Below are 20,770 nucleotides of genomic sequence, written 5' to 3'. Positions count from 1 at the left end.
TATGCCTACGAGTGGGATTGCTGGGTCATATGGTGGTTTTATTCCCATTTTTTTTTAAGTAATCTCGATACTGTCTTCTATAATGGCTGTATCAATTTGCATTCCCACCAACAGTGCAGAAGGGTTCCCTTTCTTCTATACCCTCTCCAGCATTTATTATGCATAGACTTTTGATGGTGGCCATTCTGACTGTTGTGAGGTGATATTTCATTGTAGTTTTGATTTTCATTTCTCTAATGATGAGAAATGTTAAGCATCTTTTCATGTGTTTCTTAGCCATCTGTCTGTCCTCTTTGGAGAAATATCTGTTTAGGTCCTCTGCCCACTTTCTGATTAGTTTGTTTATTTTTCTGGTTTTGAACTGCATGAGCTGCTTGTATATTTTGGAGATTAATTCTTTTTCAGCTGTTGCATTTGCTGTTATTTTCTCCCATTTTGAAGGTTGTCTTTTCTCTTTGCTTATAATTTCCTTCATTGTATTAAAGCTTTTAAATTTAAGTAAGTCTCATTTATTTTTGTTTTTATTTCCATTACTCTAAGAGATAGTCATAGAGAATCTTGCTGTGATTTATGTCATACAGTGTTCTGACTAGGTTTTCCTCTGATACTTTTATAGTTTCTGGGCTTACATTTAGGTCTTTAATCCATTTTGAATTTATTTTTATGTATGGTATTAAGAAATGTTCTAATTTAATTCTTTTACAGGTAACTGTCCAGTTTTCCAAGCAACACTTATTGAAAAGTCTGTCTTTGCCCCAATGCATATTTTTGCTTCCTTTGTCAAAACTAAGGTGCCCATAGGTGCATAGGTTTATTTCTAGGCTTTCTATATTGTTCCATTGGTGTGTTTTTCTGTTCTTGTGCAAGTACCATACTAAACATACCATGTTTCTTATGCTAAGTGTTGTCCTAGTACGTAGTTTCATCCTTTTAAATTCACCTTAGATCTGTCTTTGTATATAAAGTACTCACTCTTGATAGCACAAAATAGTTGAGTTTTTTATCCAGTCTGACCACCTCTGCTTTTTAATTACAGTGCTTAAAAGTGAAAGTCACTCAGTCGTGTCTGACTCTTTGTGACCCCATGGAGTATAGAGTATATGGAATTCTCCAGACCAGAATACTGGAGTGGGTAGCCTATTCCTTCTCCAGAGGATCTTGCTGACCCAAGAATCAACCGGGCTCTCCTGCATTGCAGGTGGATTCTTTACCAGCTGAGCTACCAGGGAAGCCCAATTACAATGCTTAGTGCATTTATATTTAATATCATTAAATATATGGCTTGGTTTACTTCAACTGTTTGTAATATTCTTTAGTGATATTATCTGGTTTGGCTTTCTTTTTCTCCTTTCCTCACTTCTTTGGAGTTGATCAAATATGTATTATTTATTTATTTTTATTTATTTAGTTAGTTATTCTTTATAGTCTATTTAGTCATATTTCTTTAAATTTATAATTTTACTATGGTTTTTAAGGTATCAAGTTTACTTAGACTCAAGTATTACAAAATTGCAAGTAAAATGTCAAAACAATAGTGAAATTTCATTTATTCCCCAACCTCAGTTGTTTTCATATATTTTGCATCTGCTTATGAAATCTGGCAATATAATGTTATACTTTTGCTTTAAATAGTTATCTTCAGAAAAATTTAGAGAAAAAGTGTAGTTTATATTTATCCACATAATTTATCATTTCCTATGTTTTTCATTCCCTCTGGAAGAACTAAATTTCCACCAGCTATAATCTCTCTTCAGTCTCAAAACTTCCTCATTTCCTGAAATTTGGGCATGCTACTGACAGTTTTTCTTACCTGTCATTATCTGAAATTCCTTTATTTCTCTCTTTTTAAGGAATATTTTCATTGTTTACAGAATTTTGGGTTGAATAGTCAGCACTGTTTTACATTCAGTTCTTTAATGGTGTTGATCCATTTTTCCTTTGTCTCCCTTGTTACAGTAAATCATCAGTCCTTCATAATCTTATTGTTCTATACCTCATATTACTTTTTATCTGCCTTCTTTTAAGATATTCTCTTTATTTTCACATCGCACCATACTTAAGTATGCTGAAAAGGCCCACTTGCATATGTGAAGTCAGGTGGGCCTTAGAAAACATCACTACAAACAAAGCTAGTGGAGCTGATGGAATTCCAGTTGATCTATTTCAAATCCTAAAAGATGATGCTGTGAAAGTGCTGCACTCAATATGCCAGCAAATTTGGAAAACTCAGCAGTGGCCAAAGAACTGGAAAAAGTCAGTTTTCATTCCAATCCCAAAGAAAGGCAATGCCAAAGAATGCTCAAACTACTGCAAAAGCACTCATCTCACACTCTAGTAAAGTAATGCTCAAAATTCTTCAAGCCAGGCTTCAGCAACACGTGAACCATGAACTTCCAGATGTTCAAGCTGGTTTTAGAAAAGGCAGAGGAACCAGAGATCAAATTGCCAACATCTGTTGGATCATCGAAAAAGCAAGAAAGTTCCAGAAAATCATCTATTTCTGCTTTATTGACTATGCCAAAGCCTTTGATTGTGTGGATCACAATAAACTGTGGAAAATTCTGAAAGAGATGGAAATACCAAACCACCTGACCTGCGTCTTTGAGAAATCTTTATGCAGGTCAGGAAGCAACAGTTAGAACTAGACATGGAACAACAGACTGGTTCCAAATAGTAAAAGGAGTACATCAAGGTTGTATATTGTCACCCTGCTTATTTAACTTATATGCAGAATATGTCATGAGAAATGCTGGGCTGGAAGAAGCACAAGCTGGAATCAAGATTGTCAGGAGAAATATCAATAACCTCAGATATGCAGATGACACCACCCTGATGGCAGAAAATGAAGAAGAACTAAAGAGCCTACTGATGAAAGTGAAAGAGGAGAGTGAAAAAGTTGGCTTAAAACTCAACATTCAGAAAACTAAGATCATAGCATCTGGTCCCATTAGTTTATGGCAAATAGATTCGGAAACAACGGAAATAGTGAGAGACTTTTTCTTGGGCTCCAAAATCACTGCAGTTGGGGACTACAGCCATGAAATTAAAAGATGCTTGCTCCTTAGAAGAAAAGCCATGACCAACCTAGACAGCATATTAAAAAGTAGAAACATTACTTTGCCAACAAAGGTCCATCTAGTCAAAGCTATGGTTTCTCTAGTAGTCATGTACGGATGTGGGAGCTGAACTGTAAAGAAATCTGAGTGCTGAAGAACTGATGCTTTTGAACTGTGGTGCTGGAGAAGACTCTTGAGAGTCGCTTCAACTACAAGGATATCCAGCCAGTCCATCCTAAAGGAAATCAGTTTTGAATATTCATTGGAAGGACTGATGCTGAATCTGAAACTCTAATACTTTGGCCACCTGATGCAAAGAACTGACTGACTAGAAAAGACCCTGATGCTGAGAAAGATTGAAGGTGGGAGAAGGAAGGGACAATAGAAGATGAGATAGTTGGATGGCATCACTGGCTCGATGGACATGAGTTTGAATAAGCTTCAGAAGTTGGTGATGGACAAGGAAGCTTACTGTGCTGCAGTCCATGGGGTTGCAAAGAGTTGAACACAACTGAGTGACTGAACTGAACTGACTATGGTGCACTATGCCATGATTTTCTTTATATTTACCCTTCTTAGAATTGAAAACCAACAATTGTAAGTAATTTGGTCTTTCTTATGAATTTAGAAAAGCTTCAGCAATTATGTTTTCAAATATTCTCATTGACCATTCTCTCTCTCATCTCATTCTGGAAGTCACTGAGTTAACATTTTGTTGCTCATTTTTCCAGCATTTTCCCCCATATTCTTCAGAGTGAATATTTTCTATTAATTATGTCTCAATTTAATGTCCCTTTTATTTCCTGACTCTGGTTCTGATAAGTTTATCCTGTAATACTTTTCAGATATTTTTTATTTTTCAATTCTGAAATTTCTGTTTGATTCTTTATATAGCTTCTGTTACTGTTCTAAAATTCTCTGTTTACTCTTTCCCATCAAATACTTTTCCCCTTTGTTTTAAAATGTATTAATAGTAACTACTTTTAAACTCTTTGTATATTAATACCAATATTTGTGTTTATTACTTTTTTAAAAAAATTGGGAACGGGTCACGTTTTCATAATTTTTTGACTATCCACACATTATTTAAATGTTATCTTCACATCGTGTTATATGCTGAATGGAGCTGAACTTTGATGTCAGTTTTTGAAAGCATGTTGACCTTTTGGGAGACAGTTAAATTGCTGACAAGTCCTTTGTTCCTTCTAGGCTTACTTACACTCTTTGTTAATGTAGACCTGTTGTCATTCAGAACTTCGACTTACAGCAGTTCCTCACCATAGTAAGGCATCCTAACCATTCAGGTGTGACCTTTTGGGGGCTTATATTATATGCACAAAGTGCTCAGTGCGATCTTTCCATTCTAGGTGGAGTGGGATCCCAGTATCACTCAGAACGACACAATCTACAATTCCAGCACTGCACAGCTTCTGTCATCATTCAGCTTTCAGCCTCAAAGCACAGAGATCTCTGCTAGGCCTCAGGGGATCGAAACTTATCCATGTACAGCCTAGCTCTTGGCCAAGCATCCACAGTGAATGACCACACAAACTTCTAGGGTGTTTCCTCTGTACAGCTTCCCCTTTTTCAATGTATGCCCTGCAAATTCCAGCTGCTTAAGCAGTCCACAACTCTGATTTTGTATTCTCAGCTTGGAGAACAGGGTTTCTCAGACTCCATCTCACAGTTCTGTGCTATGGATGGAAAATGTTAGTGGTTGATTCTCCACTTTTAAGAAATCAAAATACCCTTCAAGGCTTATTTTAAATGCTGCTTAACTTTTCCTCATCCTGACTTCTAAGAATCACCAACAGTTATTCAGATACTCTCTTTGTATGGATCTCAGCAACATTTAAGTGGTAACTGGCTTCCAAGATAAATACGTTCTTGTTTAATATCCCTTGTTTAGAACAAGTCCTTTAAGGGCAAGTATATTTGTGATGTTGAAAGGGAGTAAGAATGGGATTCAGTTTTAGGAACACATGAGATTTAGTATTAGAGATGGTTCTGTCGTTTTTTGGTTCTAACTTACAGTCTTAGAAATTTTACCTCTCTGAACGGGAAATGTCAAATTTATGGTATCTCGGATCAACTAGTTTTCAATCAAGACGAAGTTGTCAGGATAAAGTGAGATAATATACACAAGTGACATTGTAACCAATAAAGGGCTTATAAAAGTGCTAAGGTATTATGGGCAGGTCATCGTCATTGCATAATCACCCTAATACCTCATAAGGTAAAATTTTCCATTAAATTATTTTAATGTTGGTGATAAAATATTTCTCTAGGGAATATTTAAGTGCGCACAAAATTCATGGCCTTGAAGGGTAATATTTACTACTAAAATAAATTCTGTTTTGCTTTTTTACATTAAAAAATTAAACCTGGAAGAATGTAGAACATCACAATGTTGAATAACAGGGTTTCCTTGAATGAATGAAGAATCAGAGGTATCAACTAACAAAAGGCAGCAGTTCTTTAGCACTGATCACTTACAAGGGTGGTAAACAGTAGTAAATGTCAGTCTTTGTTACAAAGCAGTCTTTTTTAATATAACCCCTTTCTATACAACCTTCTGTACATAATAAAACTACTCCCCATGTTATTATGCTTGTAATGTCTGGTGGTACACAGTGACAAAATTCCAGAGAAATGACAAACTTTGCACCAGCCAAGGTGAGGGAAAGGATTGAAATTTTGTGTCATCAGCAAATTTAATTATTTTTCAACGTACTGAAGAAGGGTACCTCTTCACTGCCTTTGTAGAGGGCTTTTTCTAGGATCTACTTCACCTAGTAAATAAAACATTCTAAAATTTCATGTACTGTACTTTCAATAGTAACTCTTACATTACTATATTTATGTAATGAATTTTCATCATAGCATGCTAACAATAGAACATAGTTTCTCTGGAGAAGAAAATTGAACACAATGGAATGCTATGTGGCAAAACATTTTATAAAATTTTAATAAATAAGGATGTCTAACAGGTTTAGTAAGCACACTGAACTCGGTAGGGTACATTCAAAAAGTAATTCTGTTTTTCTACCATCAGGGCCTTCAGATTCACTATGTGAGATCTCCATTCCCTCTCCCTGGACATCTTTGACAGATAGGTTGCCTTTCTGATAACTTCTAGGTATTAGAAGGGTGTCATTCTCATGATTAAGACATCTAGTATAATCTTGAATTAAAACTAACCTCTCACACAATTCAAACATTTTCTTCCTACCCTAGTTCAAGACTAGTTTTGACTAAATTTTAATGACTAACATTAACTAAAAGTTTGGGATCTGCAAGAGGAAAAGCAGGTTTTGCTATAGTTCTTTTCCTCTCCATAGATTTTGTGAAGTAAGGGAGAAGAGAGAAATGATGAGAGAAAAATAAAGTCTTTTTACTTAGTTAACGCTGTTTATAGTCCTCTGGTGATTGCTTAGTCAGGGACCCAAACATTGGCTCTTTTAGAGATGTACATTGAGGATTTGGGGAGACTGTTTACAGGGGCCTTCATTCTGCATCATTCTAACTGTGATTCACAATGTGGTAACTTCATTCAGACTTCTTGGTCCCCTCCCTCTTGGTACTCTCACCTCAACACCCAGAGTCCTTTCAATATGACAATCTCACGTGCTGAGCCTATAGCAGAACCTCTTGCTCACTCTGTCATCTTACCTCTATGAATGTTTTCCATTTGCCCCTAGTCACACGGCTTGAGACAAGGTAAATCATAGACCTTCACTTATTAAAAGAGGAGGGAAATACACTAAAAAAAATAAAAACCACTTGGCTTTCACATCATCTCTTCAAGGAAGTCTGTGAGGAATACTCTTCCATTTTACTCAATATGTAAAGGTGAATATTTTCTATAAAGTGAATTTGGTCTCCTCTTCAATTAATCCAACAGATATGTCTGTAGCCACTCTTGTTAAAATGTAGGAACATTTTCCAAAATTTACTCAAATTTGGGGGCAGTAGTCAAAGACCTACCATGAAGTTAATGATGCTTAAGTTTCAGGTTTCTTCACTTGCGCATGCTATTTCTAAGGCACTATACCTAATTTTGAATTTGTAATTTTTTGTTCTTTTTCTTAAAGGTGCCTCCCCCCGTCATATAATGTTGAAGTTCCAAAAGTATTGTATTGTTTTGCCTTTGTCTTGTTTGTTATTCAGTTGCTCAGTAATGCCTGACTCTTTGCAACCCCATGAACTGCAGCACACCAGGCTTCCCTGTCCATTGGAACTGCCAGAACTTGCTCAAACTCATGTCCATCGAGTCGGTGATGCCATCCAGCCGTCTCATTCTCACTTGTTGCCCCTTTTCCTCTTGCCTCCAATCTTTCCCAGCACTGGGGTCTTTTCCAGTCAGTCAGCTCTTCACATCAGGTGGCCAAAGTATTGGAGCTTTGGCTTCAGAATCAGTCCTTCTAGTGAATATTCAATGTTGATTTCCTTTAGGGTTAACTGGTTTGATTACCTTGCAGTCCAAAGGACCCTCAAGAGTCTTCTCCAGCACCATAGTTTGAAAGCGTCAATTTTTCAGCACTCGGTCTTCTTTATGGTCATCTCTCACATCCATACATGACTATTGGAAAAACCATAGCTTTGAATCTACAGATCTTGGTTGGCAAAGTGATGTCTCTGCTTTTTAATACACTGTCTAGTTTTGTCATAGCTGTTCTTCTAAGGAGCAAGTGTCTTTTAATTTCATAGCTGCAGTCACCATCCACAGTGATTTTGGAGTCCAAGAAATTAAAGCCTGTCACTCTTTTCATTGTTTTCCCATCTATTTGCTATGAAGTGATGGGACTGAATGCCATGATCTTAGTTTTTTGAATGTTGAATTTTAAGCCAGTTTTTTCACTCTCCTCTTTCACATTTATCAAGAGGCTCTTTAGTGCCACTTTACTTTCTGCCATTAGGGTGGTGTCATCTGTATATTTGAGGTTATTGATGTTTCTCCTGGCAACGTTGATGCCAGCTTGTGCTTCGTCCATAGGGATATATTTGCACAGTGTTTAGAACATAGGCAAAAATGATTTAACTGGCTCAACTGAGACCAATCTTTTCTTTCTCTTACCAACTTCTCCCTTCCAAACTTCTACCCATATGTCCATGTCTAACGCTTCCTAGTCTCTAGTTCAGTTCAGTCACTCAGTTGTGTCCAACTCTTTGTGACCCCATGAATCGCAGCACGCCAGTCCTCTCTGTCCATCACCAACTCCCAGAATCCACCCAAACCCATGTCCATTGAGTCAGTGATGCCATCCAACCATCTCCTCTGTTGTCCCCTTCTACCCCTGCCCTCAATCTTTCCTAGCATCAGGGTCTTTTCAAATGAGTTAGCTCTTCACATCAGGTGGCCAAAGTACTGGAGTTTCAGCTTCAGCATTAGTACTTTCCAATGAATATTCAGGATTGATCTCCTTTAGGATGGACTGGTTGGATCTCTTTGCAGTCCGAGGGACTCTCAAGAATCTTCTCCAACACCACAGTTCAAAAGCATCAATTCTTCAGTGCTCAGCTTTCTTTATAGTCCAACTCTCACATCCATACATGACCACTGGAAAAACCATAGCCTTGACAAGATGGACCTTTGTTGGCAAAGTAATATCTCTGCTTTTGAATATGATGTCTAGGTTTGTCATAACTTTCCTTTCAAAGAATAAGTGTCTTTTAATTTCATGGCTGCAATCACCATCTGCAGTGATTTTGGAGCCCAGAAAGATAAAGTCTGAAACTGTTTCCCCAGATATTTGCCATGAAGTGATGGGACCAGATGCCATGATCTTAGTTTTTTGAATGTTGAGCTTTAAGCCAACTTTTCCACTCTCCTTTTTCACTTTCATCAAGCGGCTTGTAAGGTCTTCACTTTCTGCCATAAGGGTGATGTCATCTGCATATCTGTGAGGTTATTGATATTTCTCCTGCCAATCTTTATTCCAGCTTGGGCTTCATCCAGCCAAGCATTTTGCATGATGTATTCTGCATATAAGTTAAATAAACAGGGTGACAATATACAGCCTTGACATACGCCTTTTCCTATTTTGAACCAGTCTGTTGTTCCATGTCTGGAATTTAATAATTTAAAATTTTGTAATAATGACATTGTAATAATGTAATGATGTAATTTATTTTATATAATAATGAATTGTGAGATTTGATTTAAACATGTCATAATTTGGTACAAATTCCCAAGATGTATTTTACCAATACTAATAAAATCTCAGCATCTTGAGAAGTTTCGTATGGCATCCCAAACAGGAAACTACTGCCATGAATCATTTAATGCAGAAATAAACTTAATTTGGAGGTTTTGATAACCTCAGATATGCAGATGACACCACCCTTATGGCAGAAAGTGGAGAGGAACTAAAAATCCTCTTGATGAAAGAGAAAGAGGAGAGTGAAAAAGTTGGCTTAAAGCTCAACATTCAGAAAACTAAGATTATGGCATCTAGTCCCATCGCTTCATGGGAAATAGATGGGGAAACAAGGGAAATAGTGGCTGATTTTATTTTGGGGGGCTCCAAAATCACTGCAGATGGTGATTGCAGCCATAAAATTAAAAGACACTTACTCCTTGGAAGAAAAGTTATGACCAACCTAGATAGCACATTGAAAAGCAGAGACATTACTTTGCCAACCAAGGTCCGTCTTGTCAAGGCTATGGTTTTTCCAGTGGTCATGTATGGATGTGAGAGTCAGACTGTGAAGAAAGCCGAGTCCCGAAGAATTGATGCTTTTGAACTGTGGTGCTAGAGAAGACTCCTGAGAATCCCTTGGACTGCAAGGAAATCCAACCATTCCATTCTAAAGGAGATCAGCCCTGGGTATTCTTTGGAAGGAATGATACTAAAGCTGAAACTCCAGTACTTTGGCCACCTCATGCAGAGTTGACTCATTGGAAAAGACTCTGGTGCTGGGAGGGATTGGGGGCAGGAGGAGAAGGGGACGACAGAGGATGAGATGGCTGGATGGCATCACTGACTTGATGGATGTGAGTCTGAGTGAACTCCAGGAGTTGGTGATGGACAGGGAAGCCTGGCGTGCTGCGATTCATGGGGTCGCAAAGAGTCGGACACACTGAGCAACTGAACTGAACTGAAGAGGAAGTTGATGCAGCAGGTGTTGCACTGACATATCTAATATTTTGGGAACTCAATAAAATTGTTAACTAAATTAGGTGACACTCAGGAGAATCATTGGGAAATTAATCACAATATGACACAATGAGGCGATTCAGATATTATTTCACTGGATTTAGAAAGTCTGTCTACTATTTTAAACCTGAAGAAATTACAAATGTAGTCAGAACTGTTGCTGTGACCTCAGCCAGACTTTCAGGCCCCTGCCTTCCTCCACAGCTTCCAAACTTTGTGTGTCAGTTATAGCAGAGTTTTATTTTGTTGACAACATTTGATAGGGACTGCCTTGGCACTGTGTTTAGATGGCATTTTTCTACCTCTGGATTCAGTTGAAAAGCATTTCATGGTCAATATGCGATGCTGCCATAGGAATTGCAATGCAAAATGATGACGTTTATGCTGTGTACCTGCCATTCACGTATGAGGATAAGCTGATGCGCTGCCTGGTAACTGTTCTCATCATTATATCGTCCTACACCCATGTGTCAAAAGATACCCTACAGTCTATCTTGGCATTTTTATGATTAAATTTTGTATAACAATCTGAAATAAATGCAAAATGCCTACATCTTGTATATTCATTTAAATCATGTGTGACCCTCAGCATCACATCATAGCAGGCAATGATTGGAATACCTGAATAGGGTTTTTTCTTTCTCTATTTCTAATACCTCATCTTCAGTGTATAAAATGTAATACTATGTATTATTTATCAACAGCAGTGCAGTGCTGCCAAGCAAATGTCAGTCAGTGAGATTACCATATATATGGCTGTACTTCAAAATATTTTTCTGTGGTTTTAGATTATCCAACATTATGGAAATGCAGCAAAAGTGAAAGCAAATAAGGAACTTTTAGTCCAGTGGTAGAAATGGAGAATTTTTCTCCATAACAAATGTGCTGAAAGAGTCCAGGTGAGAAGAAAAGGCTTCTTTTAGTTGCTACACCAGAGCTGACAGACCTTGGTGATCCAAGTTGGCAGACATGTATCACAGCCAAGCTCCCTAGATGCCACGGTCCCTCATTCTGATATGAACCATACTCACTCACATGGCTGCTTCATGGTGCTGAGTCAGGGACCTGAAGATAGATGCCTGAGACCAGAGAGGTTGGTGTTTTCTCTCTTAAAGTTCATGGGATTTTTCTTCACTCTCATTTAATATTTCAGTGTCTAACTCCTTTGAGAGGGATGGAAGAAATGATTTTAAGACCTACTATGCTTCAGGCAGTGGGCTCAGTACTTTATACATATTAATTTATTTAAATATACATCTACTCTGAATACATTTATGTATACTTAAATCCACATTTTATAGATGAAGAAACTGCAGATTAGAAAATTTACATAATTTGATTAAGGTTACTCAAAATTTGAGCTAAATGCTTGTTGTTTAGTCACCCAGTCTTGTCCAACCATTTGCAACCCCATGAATCACAGCAAGCCAGGCCTCCTTATCCCTCACCATCACTGAGCTTCAATTTGTTTTTTCTACTATATCACTCTACCTCACGAAAAGTCACATTTTCTCCAGTTATTTGTTGTATTTTGTTTCATGTGCCTGAATCTCCTGGACTGTCTACATCTTACCACCTAGTAGATGAGGTCACTTTCACACCATATTTTGCAAATTTGACCAACTTCTACAAGAAGTAAAAACTAAGTAGTTTCCTGTAATTTGGCTGTATTTCACATTCAACATTTTGCAAATAGTTCCTCTTTTTGCTTTTAAGGTAATTAGAGGTAATGATATTTAGAGAAACGTTGGTGTATCTCCTCATCTGAAGCTTTATTTCTGTGTTCTAGAAGGGCAGCAGAGCATCAGGGCAGGTGGCATTCTCTGTGATTATCTGAAAAATACCAACCCTAGAGATTCCACTTACCCTTGCAGAAGTTAACATCAATAACACCTTTTACTATATTAGGCATCTCCCTCTACTCAAGAATCTTCTCCTCCTTATTGTTTTCCATTTCTAAAGGCTGACCTTCACACATCATTGTCTTAGTTCCAACCATAGTCTTTATCCTTTTGAATCCATCACCTGTCTTTATTCCTCTTCCTGCTTAGTGAATCACTATGTCACATCAAAGTCATTATTCTGCAGTCTCCAATATGGCTCCAGATATATATATACAACTTCACTTGGAATAGAGATTGCAAATATATTGTTTTAACAAAAATAGCCTTTATGAGACTTCCTTGGTGGTTCAGTGGCTGGGATTCCACACTCCCTATGCAAGGGCCCTAGGTTCGATCCCTGGTCAGGGAACTACATCCCACATAAGGCAACTAAGACCTGGTGCAGCCAAATAAATAAACAAATGTATTTTTTTTAAAATATCCTTTGTCTATTGAGTCCTTACCATATGCTATTTTGTTGTTCAATCACTTAGTTGTATCTGACTCTTTGCAACCCCATGAACTGCAGCACACCTGGCTTCCCTGTCCTTCACTATCTCCCAGAGTTAGCTCACATTCATGTCAGTTGAATCAATGATGGCATCCAACCATCTAATCCTCTGCTGCCTCTCTTCTCCTCATGCCCCCAGTCTTTCCCAGCATCAGGGTCTTTTCCAGTGAGTCATCTCTTCAAATCAGGTGGCCAAAGTATTGGAGCTTCAGCTTCAGCATCAGTCCTTCTAATGAATATTTAGGGCTGATTTCCTTTAGGATTGACTGGTTTAATCTCCTTGCAGTCCAAGGGACTCTCAAGAGTCTTCTCAGCATCACAATTTTAAAGAATAAGTGCTGCAGCACTCAGCCTTCTTTATGGTCCAACTCTCACATCCATTCATGACTACTGGAAAAACCATAGCTTTGACTCTACAGATCTTTGTTGGCAAAACGATGTCTCTGCTTTTTAGTACATTATCTAGGTTTGCAATAGCTTTTCTCCCAAGCAGCAAGAGTCTTTTAATTCCATGGCTGCAGTGATTTTGGAGTCCAATAAAATAAAATCTGTTACTGTTTCCACTTTTTCTCCATCCATTTGCCATGAAGTCATGGGTCGGGATGCCATGATCTTGATTTTTGAATGTTGAGTTTTAAGCTGACTTTTTCACTCTTCTCTTTCACTTTCATCAAAAGGCTCTTTAGTTCTTCTTCATTTTCTGCCATAAAGGTGGTCATCTGCATATCTGAGGTTATTGATAATCCTCCCAACAATCTTGAATCCAGCTTGTGCTTCATCCAGCCTGGCATTTTGCATAATGTACTCTGCATATAAGTTAAATGAGCAGGGTGACATATAAAGCCTTGACGTATTCCTTTCCCAATTTTGAGCCATTTTGTTGTTCCATTTCCAGTTCTGCTGTTTCTTGACATGCATACAGGATTCTCAGAAAGCAGGTAAGGTAATCTGGTATTCCCATCTCTCTAAGAATTTTCCATTTTGTTGTGATCTGCACAGTCAAAGGCTTTAGCATGGTCCATGAAGTAGAAATAGATGTCTTTCTGGAATTCCCTTGCTTTTTTTATGATCCAGTGGATGTTGGCAATTTGATCTCTGGTTTTTCTGTATTTTCTAAATCTAGCTTTTACATCTGGAAGTTCTCAGTTCGTGTACACCCGAAGCCTAGCTTGAGGGATTTTGAGCATTACCTTGCTAGCCTGAGAAGTGAATGCAATTGTGTGGTAGTTTAAGCATTCTTTGGCACTACCCTTCTTTGGGATTGGAATGAAAACTGACCTTTCCCATTCCTGTGGCCACTGCTGAGGTTTTCATATTTGCTGGCATATTGAGTGTAGCACTTTCACAGCATCATCTTTTAGGATTTGAAATAGCTCTTCCAGAATTCTATCACCTCCACTAGCTTTGCTAGTACTTCCTAAGACTCCCTTGACTTCACATTCCAGGATGTCTGGCTCTAAGTGAGTGACCACACCATCTTGCTTGTTGAGGTCATTAAAACCTTTTTAGTATAGATCTTCTGTGTATTCCTAACACCTCTTCTTAATATCTTCTGCTTCTGTTAGGTCCATGCCAGTTCTGTCCTTTATTGTGCTCATCTTTGCATGAAATGTTCCCTTGAGATCTCCAATTTTCTTGAGTTATTGAGTAGTAGAATGAAGATTGAGACTAGATTTTGTTTTACCTCTGATATACTGTACTCTCCTGATCATGCTAACACCCTAGTAGTGTATGTTATGCATCATACTTAAAGGTCTCTTCTAGAGGATGAGCAATATATTCTCACAGGAAAATTTTTATAACTGTCACATTATAGTAAATATTTTGAATCATCCTACAGTTCCAAAGTGTGGCTCAACTGGTAAAGAATCTGCCTGCTACTCGGGAAACATGGGTTGGATCCCTGGGTTGAGAAAATCCCCTGGAGAAGGGAAAGGCTACCCACTCCAGTATTCTGTCCTGGAGATTTCCATGGACTGTTATTGGCCATGGGGTCGCAAAGAATCAGACACCACTGAGCGACTTTCACAGTTCCAAAGTATTAAACAGCTTATACAAAAATGTCTTCTAAATAAACACCACAGAAAACAAACAAACAAACAAACAAAAAAAACTAGATGGTATTTTGTAATTAAAAAGAAAAGAAAAAGTACAGGAAAATTTGCCAAAACTTAGTTAAGTCTTCAGAGTTTCATATTTTTCACAGAAAAACAAAGCAAAACAAAACTTGACTAGGGACAACATGGAGGCCAGGAACTTTCCATTAGAAATTCCTAAATTGTCTTTATGTACTTGTTAAAAGGGGTTATTTGCATTTTTAGACTTTTTCTTTAATCAGAAAATCCACACTATAAAAATTAGGCTATTCCTACATACCCACTCTTAGTTACCCTAGATAACCCTGAATTACTCATTTTAGAATATCATTGTTAATGTGGTATAAGGATTTCTCCTGTATAGTTAAGTGGTAAAGAAAACAGGATATGGTGTCACAAAGACTTCTATTTATATCATGTATATAGATGTTTGATCTTAAGTGAGTTCCATGTTATCAATTTCAACTTATTTGCCACTAAAAATATGGTTGATAATGCCTATATTTCATGGCTGTTTTATGGTTAAATAAAGTGCTTCAAAGGTATTGGTTTCTTCCAACCTCAGCATCTTAGTCAAGGCCATTTTGTGTCAAATGAATGAAGCTCATTTAAACAAGTTTAGGCATAAAATGCAGAGAAGGCAATGGCACCTCACTCCAGTACTCTTGCCTGGAAAATCCCATGGATGGAGGAGCCTGTAGGCTGCAGTCCATGCGGTCGCTGAGGGTTGGACACGACTGAGCAACTTCACTTTCACTTTTCACTTTCATGCATTGGAGAAGGAAATGGCAACCCACTCCAGTATTCTTGCCTGGAGAATCCCAGGGACGGGGGAGCCTGGTGGGCTACCATCTATGGGGTCGCACAGAGTCAGACACGACTGAAGTGACTTAGCAGCAGGAATAAAATGAAAGTTGTTGAAAAGATATTCTGCAGATTCATTCCAAGTAAAAGATCATTAACTAGGTGTCAAGATGGGTGGTAAGAATAAACAGCAAGCTATCAAAAGCCCAAGAAGTTATTTTAAAAGTGTCTTTTCTCTACTTCCAAATGGGTACTTAACCTATTTCTCTACCTCATTTTAAAAAAATCAAATGTAATTGACTTAAGATGCTTTGTTAGTTTCAGGTGTACAGAGAGTGTTATGTATTTTTTCAGATTACTTTACTTTTAGGTTATTACAAAATAGTGAATACTGTTTCCTGTGCTACCTGGTAAACCCCTATTGTTTATTCATTTTATATATAACAGTGTGTATTTGTTCACCCCAATTTTATTAATTTATACACCCCTCCCTTTCCCATTTCATAACCATCAGTGTATTTTCTATATGTGTGAGTCTGTCTCTCTTCTATTAGTAGAATCATTTGTATTTTAATTCCACATATGAATGATTTTTTTTGTTGAGTTGCTAAGTCATGTCTGATTCTTTGTGACCCAGGGACTGCCACACTCCAGGCTTCTCTGTCTTTCCTATGTCTCAGAGTTTGCTCAGATTCATGTCATGATGCTATCTAACCATCTCATCCTCTGCCACCCTTTTCTCTATTTTCCTTCACTCTTTCCCAGCATCAGGGTCTTTTCCAATTAGCCAGCTCTTTGCATAAGGTGGCTAGAGTACTGGAGCTTGAGCTTGAGCATCAGTCCTTCCAGTGAATATTCAGGGTTGATTTCCTTTAAGATTGACTGGTTTGATCTTGCAGTCCACGGAATTTCAAGAGTCTTCTCAAAAATCACAATTCAAAGCATCAATTCTTCGGCTCTCAGCCTTCCTTATGGTCCAACTCTCACATCCATAAATAACTACTAGAAAAAACCATAGCTTTGACTTTATGAACCTTTGTCGGCATAGTGATGTCTCATTTTTTATATACTATCTAGTTTTTCAATGGCTTTCCGTCCAAGGAGAAAGTGTCTTTTGATTTCATGGCTGCAGTCACTGTCCACAGTGATATTGGTGTCCAAGATGGGTGGGGGGGAATCTGTCACTGCTTCCAGTTTTAACCCTTATATTTACCATGAAGTGATGTGACCAGATGCTATGATCTTAGTTTTTAGAATGTTGAGTTTCAAGCCAGCTTTTTCACTCTCCTGTTTCAACCCCATCAAGAAGCTCCTTAGTTATTCTTCACTTTCTGCCATTACAGCGGTATTGTCTGCACATCAAAGGTTGTTGATATTTTTGCCCACAGTTTTGATTCCAACTTGTGATTCATCCAACCTGCCTTTTTGCTTGATGCACTCTGCATATATTTTATATAAAAATGGTGACATTATACAGCCTTCATGTACTCCTTTCACAATTTTGAACCAGTCAGTTGTTCCATGTCTGGTTCAAACTGTTGCTTCTTGACCCACATACAGGTTTCTCAGATGACAGATAAGGTGATCTGGTACTCCCACCTCTTTAAGAATTTTTCATAGTCAAAGGCTTTAGTGTAATCAGTGAAGCAGAAGGAGATGTTTTTTTCTGGAATTCCCGTGTTCTTTTTTTTTCATAATTCTTTTAGGTTATACGTTAGTTGTTTATTTGAGATTTTTCTTGTTACTTGAGGAAGGCCTGTGTTGCTCTGAACTTTCCTTCTAGAGCTGCTTTTGCTGCACCCCCATAGGTTCGTTTTTTTTTTTTTTCAAGGCTGTGTTTTCGTTGTAATTTGTCTTGAGGTAATTTCCGTTTTCTTCTTTTATTTCATCGTTACCTCATTTGTTTTTTAATAGCATGTTGTTTAATCTTCCTGTAATTGGTTTTTTCTCCCCCTTTTTTCTATGATTGATTTCTAATTTAATACTAGCATGGTCAGAAAGGATGTTTGAATTAATTCTGTCCTCTTAAATTTGCTGAGACTTGTTTTGTGTCATAGTATGTCATTTATACTAAAGAATGTTCCCTAAGTGCTTGAAAGCAACTTGTATTCTAGGGGGTTTTTGGGTGTAGTGTCCTGTAGATATCAGTTAGGTCCAAGTATTCCATTGCATCATTTAGGATCTCTGTGGCCTTATTGATTTTCTGTCTGGAAGCTCTGTCTATTGATGTCAGTGGAGTGTTAAAATCTCCTACTATTAATGACCCTAAATGTCTAGAGCACTGTTGTTCTTCTTGACATTGTTATTTCAAGTAGAGGCCAGCAGGCACTGAAAGGAGTGGATGCCTGCCTGCTTTCCTAAGAATTATCATGTGGTTTCTTTTCAACAGAAATCTAAAACAGAAAGAGGAAAATGAAGCAGCAGATACTGGCTGGGTTTACCGCTGGTAACTTGGACTATGTTGTTGTTATTGTTCAGTGGCTAAGTCAGATCTGACTCTGCGACCCCGTGGACTGCAGCCTGCCAGTCTCTGTTCTTCACTGTCCCAAAGAGTTTGCTCAAATTCATGTCCATTAAGTCCACTGATGCTATCCAACCATCTCATCCTCTGCTGCCCCCTTCTCCTTTTGCCTTCAGTCTTTCCCAGCATCAGGATCTTTTCCAGTGAGTTGCCTCTGCACATCAGATAGCTAAAGTATTGGAGCTTCAGCATCAGTCCTTCCAATAAATATGCATGGTTGATTTCCTTTATGAGTGACTGGTTTGATCTCCTTGCATTCCTAGGTCTCTCAAGAGTCTTCTCCAACACCACAATTTGAAAGCATCAATTCTTCAGCTATCAGCCTTCTTTATGGTCCAACTCTCACATCCATACATGGCTACTGGGAAAAACATAGCTTGGACTATACAGACCCTTTGTTGGCAAAGTGATGACCCTGCTTTTTAATACACTGTCTAGGTTTGTCATAGCTTTCCTTCCAAGGAGAAAGCATCTTTCAGTTTAATGGTTGCAGTCACTATCTACAATGATTTTGGAGCCCAAGAAAATAAAATCTGTCACTGCTTGCACTTTTTCCCCTTCTATTTGCCATGAAGTGATAGGATCAGTAGGTAAAAGCTCTGAATCATTATCTGGAACTTCCAAAAAATGTTCTCTACTTTTTATCTGAAAAATGTTAACAAATGCTAAGGGTAAGCTCCCAAGAAAGCCTCCTAAAACCTTATTTCTTCCATCTCTTCTTCCTCCTAGACCACCCAACAGATGTGTTATGTCTAATAGTTGATTTGTGAGTTGAATGATGCTAAAGCTGAAACTCCAGTACTTTGGCCACCTCATGGGAAGAGTTGACTCATAGGAAAAGACTCTGATGCTGGGAGGGATTGGGGGCAGGAGGAAAAGGGGATGACAGAGGATGAGATGGCTGGATGGCGTCACCAACTTGATGCACATGAGTTTGAGTGAACTCTGGGAGTTGGTGATGGACAGGGAGGCCTGGTGTGCTGCAGTTCATGGGGTCGCAAAGAGTTGGACATGACTGAGCGACCGAACTGAACTGAACTGAAGATAAGTAATCATACTAAGGTGACCATTACAGTTGTAATTAACTAAAAAATTTTCTCTTATTTTCTGGAGACAAGAATATGTTGATTAAGAACTAGCTTCAGAAATAGTAACCTCATCTACCATTACCTTCTTGTCATGGAGTCTTTGGTAAACTAATTGGTTATACTGCAAGGCAGATTTGATAAATTTTCAATTCTTGATGCATTTCCTTCCTTCCATCCCTCCTGCTTTATAGCCTTCTTCCTTCCCTGATATTAACATGTTGTTCTTCTCTTTTTGAAATTAGAAGGACAATGAAAGCCACTTATCCATTTACTTGTGATGTTGTGCTTGAACTGAGCTTACACAGTCTCTGAGTAAGAATTCTGACAAGATATTTTATTTCATTGGGTCTCAGGTTTTGGGGGCTTCTCAGGGACTTCCCTGATGGCTCAGACAGTAAAGAACCCACCTGCAATGAAGGAGACCTGGGTTTGATCCCTTGTTTGGGAAGATCCCCACTGACAGAGGAGCCTGGTGGGTTACAGTTCATGTGGCTGCAGAGTCAGACACAACTGAGCCACTAGGTGGCACTAGGGTAAAGAACCCGCCTTCCAGTGCAGAAGACATAAGAGACACAGGTTTGATCCCTGTGTCAGCAAGATCCCCGGGAGAAGGAAATGGCAATCCGCTTCAGTATTCTTGCCTGGAGAATCCCATGGACAGAGGAGCCTGGAAGGCTACAGTTCATAGGGTCACACAGAGTTGGACACAACTGAAGTGACTTAGCACACATGCACACACTATTAATGTATTACTGTTAAATTTTCTCTTTATGTCTGTTCAGTTCAGTTCAGTCACTCAGTCATGTTGACTCTTTGCGACACCATGAACCACAGCACGCCTGGCCTCCCTGTCCATCACCAAATCCTGGAGTTCACCCAAAACCATGTCCACTGAGTTAGTATGTGTTTATATGTTTAGGTTCTCTTATATTTGGTGCATATATATTAATAAATATAATGTCCTTTTCTTATATTCACCCCTTCATTATATAGTATCCTTCTTTATATTTCTTTACAGATTTAAATGTCTATTTGGTCTGATATAAGTATTGGTACTCCTGTTTTCTTGTCATTTCCATTTGCATGAAATATTTTTTCATTCACTCACTTTCAATCTGTGTGTGTCTTTTGCTCAATGTAAGGCTCTTGTAGGCAGCATATTATAGGATCTTGTTTTTGTTTTTTATCTAATCTGCTGCTCTGTGTCTTTAGATGAGAACATTTAGTTCTTTGAACTGTAGTTATTGATAAGTATGTATTTATTGCTGTTTCCAGTCGATTTTCTAGTTCTTTGTTTCTTCTTTTTCCTTTTGGACTTTGATAGTTTTCTTTGTATTAGGCTTGAGTTCCTTTCTGTTTGGATTTTGTGAGTCTATTGTGTCTTTGATTTCTGGTTACCCTCATTTTCAAGTATATTAACCCATAACTATATCTACTCACTCTAGACTAATAGTTTTATAAATTCAAATACACTGTAAAAGATCTACATTTTACATTCTCCTCCACAGCATTTTGGGGTTTTGATGTCCTGTTTTCTATCTTTGCTTATACTTTTCCTGTTAATTGTAGTTATAACTGCTTTTACAAAAATGTTTTGACTATTTTTAATCTTTATACTAGCTTATTTAAATGATCTTCAATCCTTTTATAT

At 38.0% G+C, this 20,770-nt stretch overlaps 1 pseudogene; it reads right to left on the bottom strand.

Annotated features, from left to right (window-relative positions):
• The window catches only part of LOC128059933 (suppressor of SWI4 1 homolog), a 32,946-nt pseudogene extending 22,263 nt beyond the window's left edge, over positions 1-10,683 (bottom strand).
• Positions 10,684-20,770: the final 10,087 nt, after the last annotated feature.

The sequence above is a fragment of the Budorcas taxicolor genome, chromosome 15 (assembly GCF_023091745.1).
Source record: "Budorcas taxicolor isolate Tak-1 chromosome 15, Takin1.1, whole genome shotgun sequence".
In the NCBI taxonomy this organism is placed as follows: domain Eukaryota; kingdom Metazoa; phylum Chordata; class Mammalia; order Artiodactyla; family Bovidae; genus Budorcas; species Budorcas taxicolor.
This window is presented reverse-complemented; position numbering and strand designations above follow the sequence as displayed.